Here is a 27646-nt window from a genome sequence, read left to right as displayed (position 1 = left end):
GCATTCCAAGTGTTTATTTTGTGTAGGACCTGACATAATCATAAAGAGTATACACTTTTTCACTGTTATGTATCCAAGACTATATGGAGTAATTTGTTACTTCTTAAAATATACATATAGAAAGCAAACATCTCCAAGTTTTAGCATGTGCTAGGATGGCCTTGAATTTGTCTGTCGTGGATGTTCCTCTTCAACCTAGAAAAGTGTAAGACTGAAGACACAAACCTTCTCATTTATTTCAGCTATTTGGAGAAAGATGTCTGCATTGAGGTGCTTGATCAGCTCATGGACTGCCCATCTGCTATAACTGTTCTGCTCTCGGGGCCCCTCAGGAGGCCATCAAGGTGCAGTATGTGAAGACATCCTTTTCAACCAATCAACAACTGATAAAACCACAAAGGAAGAATTAAGGTTGATTCTGTCTGATGGAACTGGAGGGATTTTGCAAATTTTCATCCTAGAAGATGTATTATCAAAGATCCTTATCGAGATATGTCTGGGGTCAACTCCTCCTCATACCATATCTTTGGATACTTCAAAAAGAATGTCTTCCCACCTGATACCTCTACCCACAGGGATCTACAGCAGGAGTAGTTTAACTTCTCTCATGGTGGGAGGGAATTTCAGCATAGTCCCTTAACTTCTGCTTCCACAAAGGAAAGAAGGAGTCTTGTTCTGAAGAACTATCTTCAAAACCCGAATCTGTACCTTTTGGTTTCTATTTCCAGATTCATTCACTCATATGCAGTGAGTTAGAAGTAGAAGTAGATCATACTTTGTATTCAGGCTTACCCCAGGACCGTCTTTTCTTTGGTGTTGCCATCCATAAAATGATGCAGCACTTTTGCTGGGAGGGCAGACAAGTTTCTGAAACACAGAAGAAGTATTATGACTTATTGTCATGATGGGAAACATTTATCAGCATAAAAAGCAGTTGCACACAGTGTGGGCATCACAGGAACAAAGAAAATGTCTTCAAGGGAATCCTCTCGCTGTAATGAGGATATCCTTTACTTTTCTACTATTCTTCTTGTTTCAGAGGCTTTATATGACAACTTTTTATCTGCTGTTGTGGCTCCTGAATCCCAATCTCTTACATGTAAGAAGCCAGAGTAGTTCTATAAAGTACCTGGTGTTCATAAGTAATTAAAAAAAGAACCCTTCTTCTGACTCAGCACTTCTTTTTGTGAAATCTGATAGTTTCCACATTTCTTCCTTCTACCAGTGCCTTACCAAATTATAAGGATATTAGGGCCATGGACATGTATGGAAAGAAGATTTATAATTGTACCATCTTGTCTTTCCGTGACATAAATTACTAGACCAGTATGAGTAGATATTTGCTTTTATTTTCTGACAGTATGGATAAATTAGTGCCAAGATTGCCTGACTAACACTTCTTTGCTAAATATGCTTAGTTCATCCCCACAGGTCGTAAGACATCCCAAAACATAGGGGTATAATGCTGCTGATGCCTTCTCCAGAGCAGCTGCTGTACTATCAGTCCTGAGGAGGTATTCCTGGATTCATCTTCAGTTTTTGTCTGATGATGTTATGGCCAATTGACTGGATACTCCTTTAGGCAATGATAATTTTTTTCATACCTTCTTCTGCTGAAGTATGTAAAAAAATAGTGAAAAGGGGGAAGATAAAGTAAGGTTTTAAGCAGCTTTTTCCTTTCCCCTGTTCCTGTGTTTGAGTAACTACCCCTCCATGGCTGATCCCCTTTTCCACAAAATCTGCAACCTTTCTCAGCAGAAGGGAAAGGCATACTCTAATAAGAAATGGCAAGAAAACCTGAGGTCTGATTTCAAGGGATCCAGAGGATCCTTCTCAGAAAAAGGTTCCAGTTTCTGACTGTTTTCTCCCTCCTTCTCTCCATTTTGTCTAAGCCTTTCCAACCTTCCAAGAAGACTCCCTTTCTGCTTTCCCCAGTGCTTACCTTGGATCTGAATGATAGGTTCATAGGTGCGTACTAGGCCAAAGGCCCTGGAGCCTTTGCAAACTTAGCCCATAGAAGTGCCCTGGCATCATGCCACCGTTAGCTCCCGGTGCCTCTATCAAGTAGATCCACTGGAGTGATCCCCTGGGTGAACTTTCTATTTCCCATCCACTCATCAAGATTTCTGTTGAAAAGGGCCAGTAAGGTGCTCTGCTTGACATGTATGGGAAGTCTATTCCAGAGCTTGGACAGTCTCTGGGTTATGAACCTATCCATCCAGCAAGTTCTGTTGATTGTGGTAATGAGGTTGAGGTCTCTGGACCATGTGGTGGGGAGGGATTGGGATTTCTCTAGGTGTAACATTTCTAGCAGGGCTGGGTCAGACATGGCTTTGTAAGTCAAGCAGAGCTTGCCTCTTAATAGATGATATGAGACAGAGAAAAGCTGGAGTTTTTTTAGTCTGTCCATGTAGGGCATGTGTTTAAGGCCTAGGATCCTCTTCATGAGGTACTTTTGTTGGCTTTCCAGCTGTTGCAGGTGTTTAGTGAGGTACATGCCAAAACGGGCGGCACAGTGGTGCAGCGGTTAACGTTGTCGCCTCACAGCAAGAGGTTCTCCAGTTTGATTCTCGGCTGGGGTGCCTTCTGTGTGGAGTTTGCATGTTCTCCCTGTGTTCGCGTGGGTTTCCTCCGGTACTCCAGTTTCCTCCCACATTCCAAAGACATGCATCTGGAGCATTTCTCCCTGGGCCTCCGCTGAAAATAGGCTCTGTGGAATCTAGTCGGACATTCCTGGTCAACAAATGATAAATAAATAAATAAATAAATAAATAAATAAAAATAAAATAAATGGGGCATTATACTCGATGATTGGTCTAATGAGGGAAGAGTAGATAGAGATGATGACCTCTTTCTACCTGGATGCAAAACTCTTGGTAATGAGATGTGCCACATAGAAGGACTTTCTGACCACAGTGACAATGTGGTGGTCAAAGGAGAGGTTGCTGTCAACCTGTGTTCCCAGATCACTTATAATGCCTCCAGTGTTCAGTGGGCTACCATCAATGTGGTAATTAGTGGGAACTGAGTTTTTCCCAAAGGGAATGACAATGCATTTTTTGGCATTAAGCTTAAGGCCATGGTTTCGACACCATTCGTTGGTCTCAATAAGGCCTTTCTGTAGGATGTCTACATCACTTGGGTAGTTAATAATGGCTCCCAGCTTGCAATCATCGATGAATGTGGTTAACCAGAGTCCCTACGTGTTGGCCTGGACATCTGAGAAGTAGATGCCAAACAGGAGAGGAGCCAGGTCCGATCCCTGTGGGACTCCACTAGTGACTGGTCAGCAATCTGACTTGGAGTCTGCTACTTTCACACTGTGGGTTCTATCTGTGAGCCACTTTGCAACCCACCTAGTGATATAGGGGTTGATGCCTAGTTTGGTGAGTCAGTAATTCCTGAGTGGGGAACGGTATCAAAGGCCTTGGCCAGATCTAGGTAGGCCGTATGAACTGCCTTGCCCTTATCCACAGCTCTGGTGACTGACTCAAAGAAGTCAACCAAGTTAAGCAGGCATGATCTACCCTTCATAAAACTAAATTGCGTGGGATCCAGAGTTTGGAGATTCCCTATATCCTTGTTAATTAGGTCCATGATGATGTGCTCTATAGCCTTACATATCAGACTCATCAGGCTAATGGGGTGATAATTCCCAGGTTCTATAGTAGTTCCCCCTTTATGGAGTGGGATGACTGTAGCAGTGCATCATTCTGTGGGGACAAAGCCTGAGATGAGGCTGTGATTGAACAGGGCACACAGGTGTGGTGCCAGTTCACTTTGCAGTTCATATAGAACACAGCCAGAAATATTGTCGGGTCCCATGGAAGCTGTATTCTTGGCCTTGGACAATGCAGCTTTAACCTGTGCTGCAGTAATGCTGGGTGCCTGGCATTCTTCCGGTATTGTGATGGTCCTTTGAAGGGGGGGTATAGTTCACACTGAATCTGTCGGCCAGCATGTTGGCAATATCTGCTGGCTCAGTATAGGAGGTACCATTGTGCAGTAACTCAGAGCAAATCTGGGTATTGCCGTGGAGATTCTTGATATAACTGTAGAAGGGTTTGTGGTTGTTTTTAGTGTATGCCACAAATCTGCCTTCATAGCTAGCTTTAGCAAAAGATGAGGGATCTCAATTTTTTGTTGTGGCTAATGAGGGAGTTTTTCCAGTCTTGAGACTGCACCTTTTTCTGCAACAGTTTTTTCCTTCTGTTGTAGAGTTTGTTAATGGTAGGGGACCACCAGATTGGCTTCCTTTTTTTGGAGGAGAGTGTCTTCGCTCTGTTGGGTATGGCTAGTTCCATGTATTTATGTACATGTTCATACAGTCCATTGTATGATTTGGTGGTCATACACCTATTTTCCGTTTGCATGGGTGCCGTGAAGTTAGCCACCTCTGTTTTTAGGAGCCCAAAGTCAGCTTTGGAGAGGTTTTTCATGGTGGTTTCCTTTGCTGGTGGTGAGGGTGAGATGTGGATTTCCATGGTAATGAGTTTGTGGTCAGATCTAACCAGGGAGGAATTGACTATTGGTGTTGAGCAATGGTTGCCCATGTTAGTAATAACCAGGTCAAGGATGTTGCTTCCTCTAGTGGGAGTAAAAATGAGCTGGTCCAGTGCATGGGAATTAAAGAATTCCAGGAAGTGTTGGGCAAGTGTATTGGTGTATGAGTAGTTTTCCCAGTTGATGGAGGGGTAGTTGAATTCACTCAGTATGAGAGTGTTGGGTTGAACCCTAATAGTTTCCAGGGTGCTTAGGAACGTGGAGTGAGAGTTTTGGCACATAGTTGGAGACCTATAGCAGGCCACGACCTGAATCGTCATCTTACCCACTGTTAGCTGTACCTGAAGTATCTCCAATGTGTTATGCTGGGCTGCTGGTCTGGAGGTGTGCATATCTTTTATGAATATAGAGACACCACTGCCTTTGGAGCTTGGGTCCCTGCTCTGGGGCCGAAAGGTGTGGAATGAGTTATAGCCTGGTAGTGCAGGGGTGCAGTCTGCTGCTTTAAACCAAGTCTGCGTTACAGCACAAATGTCGATGTTCTCCATTTTGAGGAGTGCTTCGAACGAGTGCATCTTGAGATTTAGACTAGTAGCATTGAGCAGCATGACCCTCAGATTACATTTATTTATAGCTGTTATGGTGGTAATTTTGTCTTTGGACCACCTAAAAAAAGCACTATAGGGGTGGCAAGAGCTTTAGCCAGTATCCGAAAACCTAGAGGTGACATATGCAGGCCATCTCTGGCAAAGGATCAGAGTCTGTCAATCATGTCATCCCAAGCAGACAAATACTGGATCCCCGTAGAATGACACCAGAAACTTAGCCATTTGTTGAAGTCAATCATTTTCTTCTTGTACTGCGGTATCATTCTGGGTGATGGTAGGATGCTGCTCAGGGCTAGGGCATACCTGCCTGGGCCACATATTCCGAGAGTTCCTCCATATCTCTTTTCATGTAGTCCAGGGAGGTGCATCTCAGGTTATTCACACCAACATGGACAATGACAGAGTCATACTTGTACTTGTTGTGGAGTGACCTGAGTGCATGTGTTATGTGTCGGATCCTGGTACCTGACAGACAGCTGACTGTTACCTTCTCCTTATTCAACCTAGTGAGTGGGACATCAGTGTGCCTCACTATCAAGTCACCTATGATTAGTGTATTGTTCAAGCTGTTTTGCCTTAAGTGCTTAGGTTGAGGGGCACACTGTGTAGGTGAGCTATGTGTCTTGTGATTTGTGCTGTGTTGTGGTGGTCAAGTGCATTTCTGATTTCTATTGAGAGCCTCCACGAAAGTGGGTGTGTGGTTTGTGTTTTCATGTGAGAGCTGTGATGGTGGGTGTCCTGGAGGGCTATGTGTTCCATGTGGTGTGGTGCAGGTGTTGACCTTCTCCTCTTGATCAGCTATTCTGGTCTTGGCTGCAGAGTGCATGTCTTCCAGTTTGGATATATAAGTGCATCTTTCACAAGTCTGAGTGTTGCCAGGTAAGAGGAGAGGGTTGTCTGTATACATGAGGCAATTGCTACACTGCTTCAAAATGCCCAAGTTCACCAGGTTAATAGGAGAAAGCACATGGAACTGACCTTTAGACATGCCAGGGGGGATGGTCATTATTAATAAGTACTGGAGATGTTTCTTTATAGGACGTTTAATGTTGTTAGCACTTATGTGTGCTACAATAATTGCCACAAGAAGCCAGATGAAGTGCTAGGCGAATAAGGTAGTTAAATGCAAGAGAGAAGAGAACTAGCACAATCTAAGGGAAAAATTGAAGAGTAGACTTTCTGGCACTGGTAATAGTTTACCCTAGATTAGTGATGCTGCACAGCACTCACACCTGTGCAAACATGGGCTTTTCAAGCTGAAAGTTGAAAGGGAGCTAGAAACCACTCCTCTTGTAGTAGATGGCTACCTAGTACTTACCACTCACACTGATAAGCTGAGAGGCTTCCCTCTAACAGAGAAAGGTCTGGGGAACTCAGAAACTACAGTACAGGCCTGAATACAGAAAATCTGTATATGAACTACTCTAGTAACAGGAAAGGTGGGAAAACAAGCTAGAACTTTTTTTAATATAAAAGTAGCAAACAAGCAAAGTTATTTAAACAAATTAACCAATTAACCAATAAAAAAGCTCAAAACTGAGCCCTGTTTCAGCAGTCTTCAATTAGACAAGTTCTAGCTGCACACTCCTACCACTAGGGTGCAGGGGAACCTTCTCCAAAAAAAGATGCCCTGGATTAGTGCTCAAGTTATACAAACAAAGCTAGATTCAGCAGGTCTGAATCTAGTCTATGCTACAGCAAACACGGCACACCAATTTCAGAAAGAAACAGTTCAAATAAGCAGGTACAATAAGCCTTTAACCAGAAATTCCCAGCTCAGAAGGGTAGAATCTACCCTCTCCTCCCACAAGAGTGCAGACCACAAACCTTCTTAATGTAAAATAACTGGCCTGAAGCCCAAGTGCTTAAACCAGAACTAAGCCACTTTTAGAATAACAGACACTAAGCCTTCAATCAGCATCTCCCAAGTTAGAAGGATGTAAGCTACCTGCCCTGCCACAAGAGTGCAGACCACAAACCTTCTTAATGTAAAACAACTAGCGTGAAACCCGTGCTTAAATCAAAAAGCTTAGAATAACAGTTACAATTTAATCAGGCTGCTAACAAGCACAATAAATGCAATGGAGTACTTTTAAGAATAGGCATCAAAAGCAAAATAAAGTAATAAAGTAGGAGGAAACACAAATACAGTAAAAGCAGATGAATAAAGTGCAGTTTTTTTAATATAACAGTAGCAAATGAGCAAACTGATTTAAGCACATTAACCAATTAACCAATAAAAAAGTTAAAACTGAGCCCTGTTCCAGCAGTCTTCAATCAGACAAGTTCTAACTGCACATTTCCGCCACTAGGGTGTGGGAGAAGCTTCTCCAAAAAAAGATGGCCTGGATTAGTGCTCATGTTATACAAACAAAGCTAGATTCAGCAGGTCTGAATCTAGTCTATGCTACAGCAAACAAGGCACACCAATTTCAGAAGGAAACTGTTTAAATAAGCAGGCACAATAAGCCTTTAACCAGAAATTCCCAGCTCAGAAGGGCAGAATCTACCATCTCCCCCAAGAGTACAGACTACAAACCTTCTTAATGTAAAATAACTGGCCTGAAGTCCAAGTGCTTAAACCAGAACTAAGACACTTTTAGAATAACAGACACTAAGCCTTCAGTCAGCAACTCCCAAATTAGAAGGTTGTAAGCTACCTGTCCTGACACAAGAGTGCAGACCACAAACCTTCTTAATGTAAAACAACTAGCCTGAAGCCCACGTGCTTAAACAAAAAGGCTTAAAATAACAGTTACAATTTAATCAGACTACTAACAAGCAGTAATAAATGCAGCATAATAAAGGCAATTGAGTAATTTTAAGAATAGTCACCAAAAGCAAAATAAAGTAATAAAGAAGAAAGAAATACAAATACAGTAAAAGCAGATGAATAAAGTGCATTTTTTTGGTTAAGTAAGAAGGGATGAAACATAATAATTTATGGTTGATAAACTAAGGGGGTGGGCCTTCCCAAATGATCTTTCTCTCTTCAGTAGAATAAGCTGATGAGATGTGACTGGGAGGAGCATCCAAATTGAGATTTATAGTAGGGGGTGGTCAACTCAAAATCCACCAAATTTAAGAACACAATAAGGACTGGGCTGGTAGATGGGGAACTCTTAAAACTCCAACAGAACAGAAAACTTAAAGCAAAACAAATCTAATACTAGAATAAGATACAAAATAGAAGTGATCAAACCTTAAAGAGCTTCAAATCAAAATTAAATGCAGAGATGAGTGATACTCAGAGCAATGCAGACCAGACAAGCACTTCAGATAACCAGATGCCAATCTGAATATACTAATTCATCCAGACTACAGAAAATCCTTAAGAATATTCAGTGTTAGATCACTGTTGCAGTAGTATAAGCTATTTGGATCCTTATCCCACTGATCTGTCAGTTTTTCAGAGTTAAAGGGCACCTTCTACTCGCTCTACCTGTCTAGAATTCAAGGGAAGCTCCTAATAAAAAAGGCAGTTAAAGCTCCAAAATACTCAGAGAATTTTTTTTTTTTGCCACCAAAGCACACTCCTTTGGAGGGCCCTGTGGAACTGTCAGTCAGCTAGCAATCCTTCAAGGCTGGGCAGATAAGTCCCCACTGGAAAAATGTCCACTTTATTTTTCTGAAGAAAACTTGTATATCTGATGTTGTCCTTTTCATTTTTACTCATTGAATGGGTTACAGATCTGATCCTCAGATCCAACTCTGCCACATACTTCAGACTTTGCATCCAACTGTCTAGCTCCTCTCTGTACCCTAATGCCCTAATCCATTCTCAGTACCTCCGATCTCATTTGCTGGCATCATGCTCAGACATAGGGTACTTCTCTTGAGTGTTTTGACAAGTTTCTACTGTTATTTCGTAAGTGAAAGTTAACCTTTTTATTTTAAATTCCAGCCTTCTTTTTCTACAACCTCCCTCTTAGTTTTTTTTTTTTTTTTTCTGTGTCGGAGTAGTTACTATATTTTTATATAGTATATTCTTATTATTACCACAGTTAGTAATTTTTCCTTCTATCCCCTTTCTGCCCTTTTTACCCTCTGTTACAAGGTAATTCATAATTACCATTGCTGGTAATTTATTTTTTCTAACTATTTCTTAAAAAAAAGTTGTATTTATTTATTTATTTTTTACTTTTCTGTATCGTCCTTTTTCAACTGTCATGGCTGACAAGCGGACAGGCTTTAAAAAATGCACTTCTTGTGGGCACAAAATCCATAACAGACATGCCCACAAGGCGTGTATGTATCGTCTCGGAGCAGCTCATCTAAACACCAGCTGCTCTATGTGTACTGCTTTTGATACAAGGTCATTTGCCCCTTACTAGGAATAACAATCAGTTAAACCAAGTTAAATCATACACCAGTACAGAGCATGGAGTTTATTGGCACACATCCGAAGATGACAAAACAAATTGCATCTTTACCAACTCATCGTGTTGACACACTGACATCTCAGGTTCATCAAATTCTATCCCATCCGTCTCCTCCAGCCAGATTCATTCTTCAAGTGTTGGGGTCTATAGCAGCAGCAAAAGTCATACTTCCTGTAGCATGTTACTATACGAGTGTTCTTTAATGGACACTAGCAGTTCAATAGTCTGTACTTCGACAAACCCTGTCTTTTGCAATCAAGCTTACACCAATTTGAAAATTGGCATCCAGTAGTGGATCCAGTTGGATGACATTTATCTAGGCCGAGCCTTTGTTTTACCACCTCCAATGGCAACGGTGACTACTGATGCCTCCCAGATGGGGTGGGGGGACATTAGTTCAGAAGGATTGTTCAAGACACGAGGTTCCCCCCAAGATATCAGTTCACATATCAACGTCCTGGAGATGTGAGCAGTCCTATTAGAGTTGCAGGGATTTCAAGATGCTCTTCATCTCGGGAATATTGTGATTCAGACCGACAACCTGTCTATAGTCTGGTATATCAACAGACAAGGGGGAACCTGATCTTACCCACTCTGCTGCAAGGCTACGAGAGTGTGGCAATGGCCAATCTCCACCAACTACTTTCTAGTTGCAACACACATTCCGAGGAAAACCAACATACTAGTGGACAAACACTGCAAGTCTATTCTGATGCCTCAAGCAATCAGTAGCAGAAAAACATTTCTGTCATTGGAGCCAACCTTGCTGCAATGTCTTTGCATCCCCCTACAACAAGTACAGCAGGTATTTTGACCTGATCCCCCCTCAGGGGGAGTCACCGAGAGATGCTCTATTCCCGATTTGGCCATCCGGTCTCCTTTACGCTTATCCCCCTCTTCCCTTGATCCCCAAATTCCTACAATAAGCAGCCTGGTTGAAGAGCTCTGTCATCCTCATTGCCCCCTACTGGCCTTGACGGGTGTGGTTCCCTTTCCTTTTGTCTCATCTTTGCTATCCTCCCTGGATACCTGACCCAACTCTAGATCTCATCACACCCCTTAGGAATGAGTCATCCCAATATCACAGCCCTCAAACTAGCTGCATGGTTTCTGCAGTTCCAGTAATAGCCAGGCAGCCCAGGCTTTCTTTTCCTGTATGTACCATTCTATTATCCTCGCAAAAAGACTCCACTAAGAAGTGGACAAACACTGCAGGTCTATTCTCCACTAAGAAGGTTTACAAGAGCATGTGAAAAAGATTTTTCCTTTGGGCATTGAGAAATAATATTGACCCTTTTACTGTCCTGGTCTCTGGTGTTCTTGATTTTCTGGCTGCTCTTTTCAAAGAAGGATCTAGTTTTTCTATGATTACATTACAATTGGCAGCCATTTTAAAATTTTCATATAGGAGATAAAAAATATTCTTTGGCTTCTTCCAAGTTATGTAAAGCTTTCCTGAAAGGCACGTTTCTCCATAGTTCACCAATAAAGGATCCTTCACCTCCTTGGGATTTGACTGTGCTACTTCAAGGTCTGACTGAAAACCCTTTGAACTTTCAGCAAAAAAAATTTAAAATTCCTATCATGGAAAACAACCTTTTACTAGCTATCAATTCTGCTAAAAGAATTTCTGAACTCTAGGCTTTTTCATCAAAGACGCCCAATATTATTTTCCATAAAGACAGGATAACTTTATGAACAAACCCTTCTTTTTACCTAAAGTGGCTTCCAACTCTAACATTAAATAATCCATTCATTTACCAGTTTTCTTTATTTTTCAAACAAAGGAGAATACATGCTACATCTCCTAGATCTGCACAGACAATTATGTTTTTATCAACATAGAATGGAACAAATTAGAAAATCAGATCAGCTATTTATACCCTTCTCATCAAATTGACTGGATTTTCCAGTTTCTAAAGTTACATTGGCTACATGGATTATTGATTGCATTTCTTGGACCTATTCTCAACAAAGCATTTCTCTACCAAAACGGCCTAAAGCCCACTCAACTAGATCCATGGCCACTTCATCTGCTTTTTGTTCAAGAAGTTCTGTTGATGATATTTGTACAGCAGCCACATGGTCCAGTGCCCATACCTTTGTTACTCATTACAAATTGGATCTAATATGCAGAAGCAGAGCTGCCTTTGGCTTAGTGGTTCTCTTGAATATCCTTCTATGAGGGACTTCCAAGATCAACCTAGCTGAGAACTCTCCCATTTGTTGAGGAAGAATGAAAAGGACATCAGATTTAAAAGTTATGTAGTCACCATAACTAGGCGTCTGTGTTGTCCATTTTCATTCTTCTTCAACCCGCTCCCCCATCCACCCCTTCCTATAATTTTCTGGAGGAACCTGTTGGTTTTCTTATTGGAACTTATAGTTCTGTGTTTCAGCCCTATTTTTGAGCTATCCCTTTCTTTATCTAATTAATTGGGATATTATGGCAATAAACTCGATCTGATGTATTGAGAATGGATTAGTGCATTCTGGGTAGAGGGCTGAGCTCAAGAGTTGGATCCAAAGTCTAAAGTATGTGGCCAAGTTGGAACCAAGGATTGGATCTGTAACCCATTCACTGAAGAAGAATGAAAAGGACAACACAGATGCCTAATTGGGGTGAGTACATAACTTTTAATTTTCTGATAGAAATGTTATGTTTACAAGGAGAGTAAATGTTTTTGAACTGACTTTGCATTTTTAAGGGAGTTATGGTGTTTAAATGCTTGTGTAAACTTTTTGTGTAAAGTTTCTGTTTTTGACTACATTTTCGTTCATGTTTGTAAGTTTGTGTGTCGGGGGAAGGATGTTATGCTTGTGGGGGACTCCCAGTGGTTTACTCATCTCAGAACCACTTGTTTTCTACATAACATTTACCGATTCAATCAGGTTCCTTTATTTTGCCTTTGAGGTCTCATTCTTAGCCTAACGCATGGCACAGCTACTAGTTTCTGAGATTTTACCGTACCCTGTCCCCAAGAAGAAGAAGAAAGTTGTCATGGTGTTTTTGGGTACCTGGCGGGCTCCTGTTGTCCCTCTGCCCTTCATGCTGGTGGGTGATTCTGCGGTTGCTACTCCTGATTCCTCAGACCACTCATCTATTCCCCCAGTTCCTGTGATGTTGCTCTTACAGAAACACATGGCCGGGGATAGCCACATCCTCTGGGGCTTCACACGTTTCCACCTCTGCGACCAACAAGAATGTTTCTCCCTTGCCTGCCTTGTTGATCTCAGGGGAGGAAGCATGTGAAAGTTCTTCACTCAGATGGGCTAGGGGACCTTGATGCTTGGATGAGAATACATACTAAAGATAAACCTTTTTCCAAGGCATTTCCCAAAAAATAGGGAACACAGTCAGAAAATCTTGCTTTCTCTTGTTTGTTTTGCTTATCAGCGTTTTGGCTAAGATAAAGTGTAGTAATTCAATGGACAAGTAAGATTTGTTGCTATTTGCTAAGAAACTCATTTCTGACTTTGCCTTGCCTACTTTAAATTCAGTCAAGAAAAGGAAAAGAGATCCTTCTCTTTCTGACTTTGGTTTTCAGTCAGAAGAACACACAGTTCAGGGGAATGGTGGTTACTCAGGAATTTCTTCCCAATCTGAGCATTCTGATTATGTGGAAAATATGGTTTCAGATTTCTGTCCTAAAGAATTATCTTTTTCCTGAGATTTTAGCAAGCATGAAACAGTTGTGTTTTCAGTGGCAGCAGAATATTCATATTGCACGCAAAATACATTAAGATTTTTTACAGTTGGATATGTCTTAGTCATCAGCTCTGTTTCTGTTCAAAACTGTCAACATGCATACTATTTTCTTCTTTACTTTTGAAATGAAGACAGTGGTGTGGATTTAGTTTAAAATGTTTAATTTATTATTCCTTTGACCTGATTAGTCCTACTAGTCTAGTACCCTCTTTTCAGGGGATACCCTTGGTGGTATTTATATTACTATGGGGAATTTTGCCAGGGCATCGGGGAACTTCCTCCTACATACTTTGATAACTCAGATGGACGTAAAAGATCTCACAGCACCTACCAAGAATAGAGGCAGGTGGGACCTCAGTTTAACTTCTCATCTGAAGGAAGGCACACTCAGGAGTGCAGCACCCCATTATACTGCACTGCAGTGTCAGCAGTCCATCTACATGGTGTGGGAGTAGAACCCACAACCTTCTACACCAAAGACAGGTATGATATCTGCTGCACTATTAACGCTGCTTTCAAACTTTGTAGCACAACACTGATGGCTATTTGCTAAACAAAACAGTTGCACATTGAAAACAGACTAAGCATTAACTTCTTCTGAAACTCATATTCATTGAAAATGCACCCACCCAATGGTGGATTAACTGTACCTTGACCCCTGAGCTGTTTTCAGATTATGGGGCCCCTGTATATATTTTTACGACCATGCAGAAATGCACGTGCTTTTGATTCACCTTCCTGATTTAATGTATTTCTTGTTGAATACGGCAACTTTTATTAGAGTGCATTTTAAATTTGTAGTTTTGAGCATTTTTTTTTCATTGCAGTGAAACAAACTGCATGAACCAATACATGACAAAAAGTACCCATTTTAGAACATTTAAATCAACTCTAATAACTGTCTGTAAGGGTCAGGTAGTTGTTGTAGAGGATTAAGGCTCTTGTTTCCTGTAGTCAAGGTACATGGTTTGAGCCTATACAAGTTAATTATCAAAGCTGTCCCCTAACTAGAGCATTACACACGCACAGCTCTTTGTTAAAACTAAAACTTACCAACCACCTGCATCTGATAATTCCAAGAACCTGCATCACTCCAAAAAACACTTGTACCTGCTTCTTAATAAGGGTCCATTGCTACTCATACCTGTTGAAATTATCATACATAAAGAAGATGGCACACGCAGAGAGAAGGAGGTGCTGTTTATGCATCTGCATTAGTTGAAAAGCTGTAAGACACACAGAAGGATAGAAGGAAGTGGAAAGGTTTACTTTTACATCTTTTTTTAATTAATTTAATGCTGTGGGCTTGCACCCACTCCCAAGCCAGCAGGCTCAGCCAGTTGCCTAGGCTGCCTAGTGCTGGATCCGGCTCTACTTCAGCAATGATTATTTGAACATCTGCTGTTAAGTGTTCTCACACAATTATACATATTTATGCTTCCCTGGCCAAACTCCACATGAGGAAAATTCAGTGGTACCTCAGATCTGTCTGGACTCAGCATTATCACCCTTTATTTTTTTCAGATTCCAGTTTTGGGGGTTGTAAGGAATGAGATTCTTTGAGTAGACTAGATCTCTCTTAATCTAGGGCTCCAATTCTCCCTTCCCACTCTTCCACAGTCTGTCACTACAGATGCATCAGGCATGGTGTGAGGAATGGTTTCCAAGGGTGTGAATATTTAAGGCTGTGGAACTCTCATTGCAGACAGGAGCACATAAATGTCAGAGAGATGACAGCAGTGATCAGTGCTGTGAACACCTTAAATCATCTTTCTTCTCAAAGACCTCTGCCACTTTATGCAGACAATACCACATTGATGTGGTACATAAACAAACAGAATGGTGCCAGATCTTACCCTCTTTGCAGACTGTTATGATAGCCTGGGAGATTGTAACTCAGTTTAGTATGACTCTTCAGGTTTCATACATTCCAGCAGAGCAAAAGTTCTTTCCAGACAAGCTATACAGGACCAGGAGAAACCCTCATGAATGGAAACTTCACACTGGGATCTTCCAAGATTTGTTCCATCTGTGGGGAACATCTCAAGTTGGCATATTTGCTTCTTTTCAGAGCAGACAACTAAATAAATTCTGCTCCAGGATACCTTGCAAACAGGCCTGGAAGATAGATACTTTCTCATTCCTATGGAGGGAAATGCTTCTATATACTTTTACACCCTTTCCACTGATATCCAGGAGTCTTTTAAAGATCCAGAAAGGCTCCTCAGAATTTGTTATGGTGACGCCCTTTTAGTTCAGGCAACATTGGTTCTCCCCTCTTTTCATTCTGGCCAAGGGCAATTGCTTCCTCATCCCAAAATGGAAACAGTCAGTTAACTGTCTGGACGAAGAATTTTGGTACATTTTAGGCACTTTTTTTTTCTGAAGAAGTGCAGCAGGCTCTGAAGGAGGTGAAAAAAATCTGATACCAGGAAGTCATGTTTATGTAAGTGGAAAAGATTTTCTGGTTGGTGCCAGTCCAAAAACCAGGACCCTCTTCAGGCCTGGCTACCTCTGGTTCTTGATTTTTTGTGTGCATTACTGTCTTCTGGCTTTCCTTATTACTCTATTAAGGTGCATGTTTCTATCATTTCTTCTTTTCTGCCCTTAGATTCCCTGACCTTTGAAAACATCCTCAAGTCAAAGAGTTTTTGAACAGGGTGTTCCAAATCTGGCCACCTAGAAGACAGGTGGTTTCTATATGAAAACTTAACTTTGTACTTGAAAAGCGTACTAATTTTCCATTTGAACCAGCTCATCATGCTGCCCGAAGGTTCTTAACATGGAAGATTGTTTTACACATTGCTATAACCTCTGCTGGGAGAGTATCTGAGATAAAAGCACTTACGATAAGCCAACTTTACCTAATTTTCACAAGAACAGGGTTTCTTTGAGCAACTAACTCTTCTTTTATGCCTAAGGTGGTCTTGTAGTTTAACTTGTGCCAGACTATTAATCTCTCTGTCTTCTTTCCTGAATCAAGAGCAAGGAATAAAAAGATTATTTTCACTCAGGGTGTTCACAGATAGCATAGATCTTCCCTGAAAGCTTGAGTTTTCTCACAGGTAGTAAGACCAGCTGCTTGTCTCCTATTAAGGTATGAGGAAAGGCCAACAAGTGTAAAAGCAAACTATTTCCAGATGGTTGTCTTATACTATTAATTTCTGTTATACTCACCTTAATAAGTTACTTTCAGGCAGGATTAGGTCCCATTCCAGTAGAGCTTTGGCCTTTCCAGTATCTTTCTTAAATATGGTGGACTCTAGGAATATTCTAGAGGCAGCAATCTGAAACTCTATAAATTTATTTATTTATTTATTTATTTAAAAGTACCTCACAAAGAGGATCCTAGGCCTTAAACACTTGTCCAGTATGGACAGACTCAAAAAACTCCAACTATTCTCTGTCTCATATCGCCTACTTAGAGCCGATCTCTGCTTGACTTACAAAGCCATGTCTGATCCCAGCTCAGTTAGAAATGCTACATTTAAAGAAATCCCAATCCCTCCACACCACACACTCCAGAGACCTGAACTTCATTACCACAATTAGCAGAACATGCTGGAGGGACAGGTTCATAACCCAGAGACTGCCCATGGTATGGAATAGACTTACCATACATGTCAAGCAGAGCACCTCGCTGACCCTCTTCAAGAGACATCTTGATGAGTGGATGGGAAACAGAAAATTCACCCCGGGGATAACTCCAGTGGCTCTACTCGACAGAGCCACTGGGAACTAAGGTCGGATGGCACTATGCCATGGTAATCCTATGGCTAGGCTTGTAAAGGCCCCAGGGCCAATAGCCTAGTACACACCTATGAACCTATTTGTTTACTGGGAAAGTCTGACTGGACACAGGTCCATTTTCAGCAGAGGGCCTGGGAGAAAAGCTCCAGATAAAGAATACATCAAAAATACATAAAATACAGGAAAATAAATAAAACAAATCAAAAAGGATGAATTAAACAACATTTACACACTGGATATCTAGTAATAGCTAGTGAATGGCATAATATAGCATATAACAGAATAAAATGAGGTGATATTTATACATTGTTTTGTGTGCCAGCTAATGCATAGTAATGTCCTGGATAGCATATAACAAAAGATGAGAGAGATTTCACTCATAGCTAGTAAATATAATAATGATATATACTTCTACTCAGTTTCCCACAGTGCATACTAAAAATATGTATTCCTTAACAACAAACACACCCAGATGAGAATACCTTCCCAGTGTGGTAGATGGATTATGTAGCTATTTAGACTAGATGGGTTTTAGGTTGTTCAGTAATCATTTACCCTGGGGAGTCAAAGGAGCATAGCCATGTATTCGTATAATGTGCTCTGAGGAGCTTTTTGAATTGAGTGGAGGAACTAATGGAAGTTAGGTTGTAAGGTAAAGCATTCCAAGCTTTGGAAATGGAATAGTTGAAGAGAGATTTTCATGCCTCATTGTTGTGTTTGATGATGTCTAGGTGGATTTGGGTACTAGAACTTAAAGTTATTTTTGTGGTATAAGGAGCAATTATATTCTGGAGTTCAGGGGTTTTCATTGAGTAGTAATATAGTTTGTGTGCTTGTGACAGCTGATTGAGTTTCAGCTGCTGTGGTACTCAAGCCAGTCAAGCTGTTTGAAAGCTATGCAGGTTGGGTCCTATGTGGTGTCTGGATAGCAAATTTAGCAACCTTATTATAATAAGATTCAAGTTTGTTTAGGTCAGTTTTGCGGAGTTTGGTTAGTACTGGGGATGCATAGAGAAGTGTAAATAACATATGTGTCCTGGCTGAGATAAGAAAACTCATCTCATAAATATTTTTACAAAGTACTAAAAACTGGATTTCTTTTCAAGGACCATTGTCCAGGGGTTCCTAGAGCCGTAGTTTTATTTTCCTTCTCCCGTCTCACTTCTAAGCTATGGTAATCTGCTGGAATAGCTATGGCTACTACAACAGTGATCAAATGTTGCACATAGTACAGTTGTGTAAGTAAACTTACCATAACAGTAGATGTTCTAATAGTACACTGTTGCAGTAGCTGTATCTCCCTCTAGCCCTCTTCTTTTGATTTTTAAAAAAAATGTTTATTTTTAAATATTTGTTTAGTGGGGTAGTGCACTAATCTGAATGGACTATTTGCAGGCGTGGGTGAATGTGATCATATAAGAAAAGAACAAAACACATTTACAGATACAAGGATATGCTAAAAACAAAAATATATACATATTTACAGATGCAAGAATATGCTACAACATTTAGTTCAAGAAGCAGTTTACAACATCAAAGTATGGATGGAAAATGAAATTATTCTTAATAGAACTTCATGGATAAGATGTAGCCATAATCACTGAGATGGCTAATATTATATAGAGAGGAATGAAGACATTAGAGATAAGTGGGAATAGTTGTAAGAAATGATACCATGGGGAGAAAGCTGAGAAAAGGTGAGTGAGGCATTCAGAGGGAAGAGGAGTAGAAAGGAGAAATGTGAGAGAGATGCAAAGAGAAGAGGAAATAGGATGAATGAGAGACAGTAAGTAAGGGGATGACAAGATCAGATAAGGAAGGATGAAACAGAGATAAAAGGGTATGTGAGATAACTGCAGGGTTCATGTGTAATGTGACATGAGTGAGTGCAGCTGCACTTTGCTTGGGTGAAGAGGTGCTCCTTGAGCTGCTGTCTGAAGTCAGAATGCTTTTGGACATCTGGGATTGGGTTTTGGTGCTAGGATGGAGAATACATGGTCAGTACAATAAGGTTTACTTTTTGTACTTAGTACAGTGGGATGCGATTGAGTTTACATTTTGTTATGTTCCTAGCATTGTTCCTTTCATGGCTCTTGCCTCCCTTTCCTGGGCAATACATCTCTGAGTATTTTGACATTGTAACTGTCCTTTTATATGGCACTCCTTGCAAGTTCCAGACAGGTGAAGTGCATGAAAGTGCCCTTTAGCTATAAAAAGCTAGTTGGACAATAGGGGTAGAACCCAAATTGCTTAGGCTATTGCAAAAGTGCTCTGTTAGAACTTCAACTGTTATGGTAAGTTTACTTACACAACTGAACTTTCAGTACTTTGAGATATCACTTTCAGTTTACTGCATTGCCTTTTGGGCTTTCCACAGCACCAAGTGTCTTTAAAAAATGTATAGCCCCTGTCATAGCCTCCTGCAGTCTGCAAGGTATCTACATTTATCCATACTTGGAAGATTTTTTCTTATTTAGGCCACCTCAGTTCAAAAGATTCTCCAGGACTTACAGTTCAGTATCAGTCCCTTTCTCCACCTTTGGTTCATTCTAAACTTTATGAAATCCAGTCTGTAGCCCACTTAATCTCTTGTACTTCTTGGATGTCTTCTGAATACTTCTAACATAGTTTTCTTTCTTTGGAAAAAAAATAAAATTATTAACACCCTTCTTTTTATTGCCCACAAATATAAAGATGACCTCCTGAGGAAAGAGTGTAAGAGCCCTGGGTTCATGGCATCCACAATCAAAATGGTTTCTTTAGCCAGACTCCATGTGAGAAAAATCCAGTGATACCTAAAATCAATTTAGGCACAACATTGCTCTGCTGTTTCTTTTACAGTTCTTCTCTTGCCTTTTGCAAACAATGAGTAGTTTTGGTTCTGCAACCAGATAAAAGTGAATTTGGGGGTCCCCTTTCTTATTCCTCCCCCTTTCAAAAGGTCTCAGCAGGTCTTGCCTGAGGAGCTTGTCCAGAGGGTTTAAACTTTCAAGGCATCTGGTGCAGATGAGATAGGAACAGGTATATAAAAGCCCTGATCATCACGCAGCACACTCTTCTTCACCTTTAGACTCCAGGGACTGTTCAAATACAATACCACGGTCGTGCAGTATATAAACAAACAGGGTGGACAAAGTGTTACTGCCATTTCAAGCTTGTGTTGTTTGCATGGGAAAGTGCAAACACCACAGTTTTTACTTCTAAGCAGTATACATCCCATTAGAACTTAATTCACTGGTAGTTTACTTGAGCAAATCCAAGGCAAACCCTCTTGAATGGATGTTAAACAGAGGGATCTTCCTTCAGATTGTCCATTAGTGGGGAACTCTCCCAGCAGATCTCTTTGACACCTGTCTGAGCAATCACCGCAGACTGTTTTGCTTTTTTGCACTAGAGCTCCATACAAGAAAGCTTGGATGACAGACACCTTCTCCTTTCTGTGAAAAGGGAAATCTCTTTCTGCTTTCCATCCATTTCCTGCCATTCCAAAGGTACTACTGCTGATTTCCTTTTGGAAGAGACAACATTGGTTCCCCCTTCTTTTACACTTAGCCAAGTGCAGTCACAAGTCACCTCCACAGGATGGGCTTGCCCATACAACAAAAGATCTCTAATTCATCTAAAACTGAAGAAATTGAACCTCAACATCTAGATGATAAGCTTCTAATTATTTTCAGGGACCTTTACTCTAAGGATGTGATATAGATAAAGGAGGCTGGAAAACTTGCAACAAGAAAATCTTATATTTCTTCATGGAAAAGATTTTCTATGTTGTGCCATAACAGATGACAGGACCCTTATCAATAACAGATGACAGGACCCTTATCAAGCTGGGATCTCCTTTGCCCTCAAATACTTGTGTGAGCTACTGAACTCAATCAAGCTGCATTTGTCTGTAGTTTCTCCTTGCCTGACAATTGATCCCCCTCTTTCTTCATGACATGAAGTCAAATAGTTTCTCAAACAGCATCAGCAGTGCATAACTCCTACATTACCCATACCCCATTGCAAGTTATTGCTAAAATATATGCACATTTACACAGAATTCTGTAAAGCTTGGAGTCCTAGCCTGTGTTCTAGACGTGTTCTGCTTGCATCAGGTGCCATCCAGGAAAAAAAAAATTTATTTGATAAATCACACTTGTTTTATTTTAATTAAGAAATCACTGCTGATTCCTTCCTTCATCTGAGTATTTTACCGATATTTCTTCAGCAAAAGTACTTTATCCTCCCCATAGAGCCTTTTTTAGACAATGCTAAATTGACAAACCCTTTGACATAGCAAATAACCCCCCCCCCCCCATAAACCAAAAAAAAAACAGGGTTACTACTCAATGCCAGGAGCTTAAATAAGAAATTTCACAACCTTCAAGCTCTCTTCACCCTTGAGAACATAGGCATCTGTTACTGGGACAGGGTTTAAGGCCGCAAAAAGATCTCTAGTGGTGCAAGGTTTCAGTGCCTCCCATGCATTTAGACCATCAACTGCCCAGACAGGGACTAAATGTGGAGGAGTCTCGATCTACATAAACAACAGGCATACCTCTCCTCTAGTTTGGTTAAACAGGATGATGTGCTGGAGTTTCTCCATATGTAAATCACCACAGACAAAGTCTCATACCAAATCCTAGCTAGTTACAGGTCACCCTCTGTGTCCCAAGAAACTCAAAGCTCATACTTAGACCCACTGGAGACAGTCATCATCTAACCAATTACCCATCTCATTAAAAACTATAGACACAAAAATCTACATGGCCTCAAACTTGCAGGCACAGAGATTATTGGGTTTTTGTAAATATAAACACCCTTGACCAGATAGTGTGCACACCCAGTAGAGGTTCTAATGTACTGAACCTAGCACTCATAAATAGGGGACAGTGCTGCACCCTCCCATCATCACATCCTCACTGGTAAGGTCTGACCACAAACCTGCCTCCTTCAAAGTAAAAATCCATTCATTTACCCCAGTAAAATCTAGGAACTATTCCTGGCAAACTACCTCTTATTAAGTGACAGTTTATTGAATTAATTGCCCTCCTAAACTACAGTTCACAGCAGCCTATATGAAGTTGCTCACAGAGACCCTGTACAACCATGTAAAAGACTACATAAAGGCTGCTGTACCTACCAGAAGTAAACCCAAAACAACTCATATAATAAAGCACTCTGGTGGAAGCTTAATCTAAACAGATTATACAACAAAAGGAAAAAAGTCATGGCTAAAGTCACACAAGGCAGCTCCCATAAAGAATTATCTCATCAAACTAAATGGGAAGCTAAGAGAACTAATTAAGTTCAACAAAGTCAATTTTGAGGTCAAGATAGCCTCCCAGTCAAGACAACCAAAAGCCTTCTGCAACTTTGTTTGAAACCTCAAGGGCAGCACACAGCAGTGTGCTGAACTAGTGGTCAATGGCACCACCTTCACTGAGTAAGCAACATAATAAACCTCCTGACTGAAAAATTCAGTTTAAACTTTACCCCCAACCCCTCCAACTATTAGCAGGGAACAAGTCCTGGTGGCACTTAATTAGGCAAAAAACACAGCCTCAGTGAGCCCTGACAAGAAATACGACCTGTCAGGGTCATTGGAGCCACTGTTTATAGTCTCAAAACAGGCTTTGATCCACATGACTGGAGGACTGCAAAAGTCATCCCTCTTCACAAGGATACACCAACAGCAGACCCTGGAAACTTACAGACTCCTTAGTCTGACTAGTCTTATATGCAAAGCCATGGAACTGATTATCATGGAAATGATCAACAAAGACATAGGTGACCTTCAGGCACTGGACCCAACCCAATATGGCTTTGCCAAAGGAAGGTCATGCCTACTAAATCTGGTGGACTTCTTTGAGAGGGTTGCTTAGGCAATGGGTGAGGGGAAAATGGATCATACCACCTACCTTGATCTGGCTAAGACATTTGATGCAATACCCAACTCGGGCATTCTTAACAAACCCATCAAATTAGACATAAACCCTCGCATGGCACATTGGATTGCCAGCCAGTTCACAGATAGGACCCAGGATGGCAGGACTGGTGGGACAACTTCCAGAAAGAGAATGGGCACTTCAGGGCTCCGTGCTGGGCTCGCTTCTCTTCAGCATCTACTTCTCAGGGTTAAGGCTGATGTCAAGCTCCTTCGGCTGACCAAGTTCACAGATGACTGCAAACCTGGAGCAGTCATGAATTCACCCCATGACTAGGATCTTGCTGGAGGGTCTAATACAGACAAAAGACTGGCACCAAAGTCATGGCTTAAAATTCAGTACCAAGAAATGCATTATAGTACATTTGGGAAACTGGACATGCAGGAAAATTACATCATCACTAAAACACACCCAAGAGTTGACCCGATAGTCAGGGATTTGGGAACACATGTAGATAGTAACGTGGTATCTGACCAACATGTGGCCAAGGTAGTAAGTATATCACTCTACGTAGCTCACCTTATACATAAGAGCATGACATCCAGGTCCAGGAAAGTCATAGTACCACTCTGTTTGACCCTCATCAGACCCATCATTGAGCATAATGCCCCTTTTGGCATGTCCCTAATCAGACATGAGCAACAACCAGAACACCAACAAAGGTTCCTCACCAAAAAAATCCAGGGCATAAACCCATTGTCCTGTGCTGATTGCCTTAAAGCAGTATGTCTATACTCAGTCTCCTACAGACTACTGAGAGGCATTCTGTGCCTGGCATACAAGGCATCCTGGGATAAAGTTCTGACAGACCTTTTACACATCTGCAAAATTAAGAACATTGGAACTATTAGAACTAGGTATTTAAATTTTGCTTGCAACATACATAAGACATGTTGGATAGACATATATGTTTTTCAGAAGCTCCCCATACTCTGGAATTGGCTCCCCATCCATCTTTAACAAGAACCTCCCTAACCTTATTCAAGTGTAACCTTATTCAATGGACGGGTAATCTGAAATTCACCGTTGGTCTTGTTCCCATGTCTGTGGAGAGAGGCAGACAGTAAACTGTGTCCAAAGTAACATACTCCCTCTGTATAGTCTATATTAACATCCAAACTATCATACCTCCTTCTAATATAAACACTCAAGATAGAAAGGGAAACATTTGGGTTGTGAGGCTAGGGTTATAAAAGCCCGAGTGGTCACTAGCCTATTACAACACCTATGAATCTATGAACTTATTAGGGCATTCTCCATATCAGGCCCCTCAGGAAATGTATTCCTCTTCCTCGATACTGGAATTATGTCCTTGAAAAGTTAACTCTTCCATCCTTTGAACTGTCTTCTTCCACTTCCTTAAAATTCCGCACTTGGAAAATATTATTATTAGTGGGAATAGCATCTGCCAGAAGGGTTTCTGAATTCCAAGCTGCAATGCATATCTCTCTTTCTTTTCTTTTCTTTCTTAGAGACAGAGTGACCCTTAAGACCAGCCAATTTTTTATGCCAACAGTTGTCACTGAAATGTCTCTGAATCAATCTGTTCATCTTCTTGCATTTTTCCCAGTCATCAAAAGAAAGGGAAAAGAATCCTTCATTTACTAGATGACCACTAGCAACTAAGGTCCTATCCAGAAAAGACAAAAAAAATATTAGAAAGTTTGACCTGTTGTTTATTTCCTTTGTGGGAAAAAGGTGGGTCTTCCAATTTTTAAACAAACCTTATCTAGATGGATTTCCCTTTCCAATATTTTGTTTGCTATCCCTTCCATGTGAGTGTATCCAAGGACATGTCAAAACATGTTCTATCAGTGTAGTATATTTTTACCTGAGCTTTTTTCAAGGGTCTCCACTTTAAATCTATCTTTGAATTAGCTACTTGGTCCTCTATTCAGTAAATATTACAAAATAGGTGATTTTTTTAGAGCTAAAAAAGATTTTGCAAGAACCATCCTTCAAGGAAAGCTGGATTCCATCTCTGTTCCTCAAGCCTCCACCTTTCTGCCCAAAAGCTCAGGGAAACATTCCGTAAGTCAGCAATACTGCAACAATGATCTAATGATGAATATTGTACAGTTGTCTAAGAGCTTAATATAACAGTAGGTATTGGACTAGATAACTGTTGCTTTATGTGCAAATTCCCTCCTCATGCCTTTCTGTTTAGCCATGGTTGAGGTAGAACCTCAATACCTTTCTATTTTTCACTTATTTGAGTCTGTCTGTCCTCACTGACCCTTACCCTCAGCCCTCTTTTTCGTGGAGAAGAAAAAACTCTGAGGATTTTTGCACCTATACATTCATTAAGCACCAGCAGATAGTCATCTCCATAGGTTATAGGCCTGATGTACAGCAGAAGAGAGAAGTGCCTAAGCTTTTGTAAAAATGACTAGACATGGAGTATCCTCAGAAGGATACATCCCATAAGTCAATAATACTACAGCAGTGCTTTATTTGAACATCTACAGTTGTGGTAGGTTCTTACACAAGTGCACACTCCTCTCTCTGAGACACCCTGTTATGCCTGCATCATAATGTGTAATAACACAAGCAGCAGTGTTTTCCCCTGGTTCAACAGCCACTGTGCTGCAATATTCTATGTGTTTTTAAATAGAGTATAATTAGCTTACTCCATCCTTATTTGCATATATTTTGTTATTATTTGGCTTAATGGAATTATTATAATTCTAGTTAGACAGTACAAATCCTTTCTGCACTTTTGTGCAACTATGCCATCAGAACTTCCACTGAAACAATGCTCAGAAGCAGGCAAATGAGTTTTAACTTTGGCAGCGCTGTTATGATAACCAAGGCAACATCTCAGTATGAAAATGACACATTCATTATTAGTTTTCTGCTGTTTTCAGCACAGGAAATGACAATCAATATTTTCAGTTTCTGCTTATAGGTTCATAGGTGCTAGGCTGTCTGCCATTGCAGACAATGTTAAGCTTAACCATTTACTCCATTTGGTATAAAAAAAATTATTATACTACCCATAAGATGCTGATTTCTGGGATCAGGCCTTAGAGAATTACAGGGCACCCTACTGGGAGATAGAGTGATTAGGTACTACCCCTTTCCATCAGCGATACAGGGGGCAGTCATAGGGTAAATCAGCTATTTCCCATCCATAGATCCATGTTGTGCTTGAATAGAGACAATGATGAGCTTTGTTTTACAGGGGGTGCAATCTATTCCACAGTAGTGGTATCCTGTTAGAAATGTACCTGTCCCTCCAAACCATTCTGTTTATGTTGCAGAAAAGTATTAGGTCCCTAAATCGAGTATTTCTGGTGCAATTTGACTTGTGGATGTGCAGTAGGTCCATGAGTATTGTGTCATAGGATACCTCAAATGATAGACAGAGACAGTATAGTGAAAGGGCTTTGAGTTGCTCTGTGTTGGACAACTGCTTTAGGTCATACATTCTGTTTATGAGGACCTTCTGAGGGTGTTCAAGTTGTTGCATTTGCTTTGACAAATGCATGCCAAAGAGGACATTATTCTCAATAACTGGCCTAATGAGGGATGAGTAAAGGGAGACAATGACATCTTTGGATCTAGAAGCTGTCCCTCTTCTTATAAGCTGCACAATATAAGATTTCTTTACCACAGTAGACATGTGTTGGTCAAATATTAAGTCACCACCCACATATGTCCCTAACTCCCAAACCACTGGTTCAGTTCTTAGGGGAAAATTATCAATGTAGATGCTTCCCAGTGTAATCAATTTCGCAAAGGGTACAATAATTCACTTTTTGGCATTTAGCTTTAGTCCATGACTCTAGTATCATTTAGTTACTTGGGACATGCCTTCCTGCAGGATGGCAGAGTCATTTGAGGATTTGATAATGCCCAAACTGCAGTCAACAAACTTGGCCAGCCAGAGATGCTTGGTTTTGCACTTACTTCTGATAAGTATATGCCAAACAGGAGAGGTCCCAGCACAAACCCCTGAAGGTTCCCACTGGCCTTTTTGTGGAGGTAGTGTGCCCTGCCTTGATTTCCTATGTCCCATCTGTGAGACAGTTGGTAACCCAGTGGATGACATGGAGGTTAATTCATAGTTTAGTAAGCTTTTCCACTGTGCCTGAATGGGGTATTGTGTCAAAAGCTTTGGCCAGACCCGGATATGTGGTGTGCACCATCTTAAGTTTATCCATTGCTTTGGAGACTTTTTCAAAGAAGTCCACCAGGTTGAATAAGCATGACCTGCCTTTGACCAAACCAGAGTGAGATGGGTGGATTCCTTGTTTGGAGATTCCCAGTGTCCTTGTTGATTGAAATTAATTACATAATAAGTCTTTCAATGACATTACATATGAGGTTGGTCTAATGTTTGGGTCAGAAATTGCCCAAGTTAGTGGAGGGCCGTCCTTTGTACAGGGGTATTTTAGCTTTCACCTACTTGCTCAGTTCAAAACTTGTGTGGAAGCTGAGGTTCATCAGTGTTCATAGGACCATATATAGATCATGCTTCATGCTATTCATGATAAATCCTGGAATATTGTTAGGACCCATAGATGCAATTTATTTGGCCTTAGATAGCTGTTTCAGGACTTGGTCATGTGTAGTAGAGGGGGGTGTATCAGTTTCTGGTATTGTTTGTTAGACAATAGTTGCTTATGGCAGGGTGAAGACAGAGCTGAATATTGCAGACAGCAGTTTAGCTATAGATAATGTAATTCACAAAAGGTTCAGATCATTGCTGTGTAGATCCTTTGAGATTGCAATCAATCTAAAGGAAGCTTTATGGTT

General features: G+C 40.8%; 1 protein-coding gene across 1 annotated transcript in view; it reads left to right on the top strand.

The window, feature by feature from the left end:
* Nucleotides 1–27646, top strand: part of DNAH3 (dynein axonemal heavy chain 3) — a 2217123-nt gene that overhangs the window by 1049513 nt on the left and 1139964 nt on the right. The gene's annotated exons all lie outside the window — the stretch shown is intronic.

The sequence above is a fragment of the Protopterus annectens genome, chromosome 12.part0 (genome assembly GCF_019279795.1).
Source record: "Protopterus annectens isolate FY-2018-M chromosome 12.part0, PAN1.0, whole genome shotgun sequence".
Lineage (NCBI taxonomy): Eukaryota > Metazoa > Chordata > Ceratodontiformes > Protopteridae > Protopterus > Protopterus annectens.
Note: the sequence above shows the minus strand (reverse complement) of the source record. Positions and strands in the feature narration are given on the sequence as shown.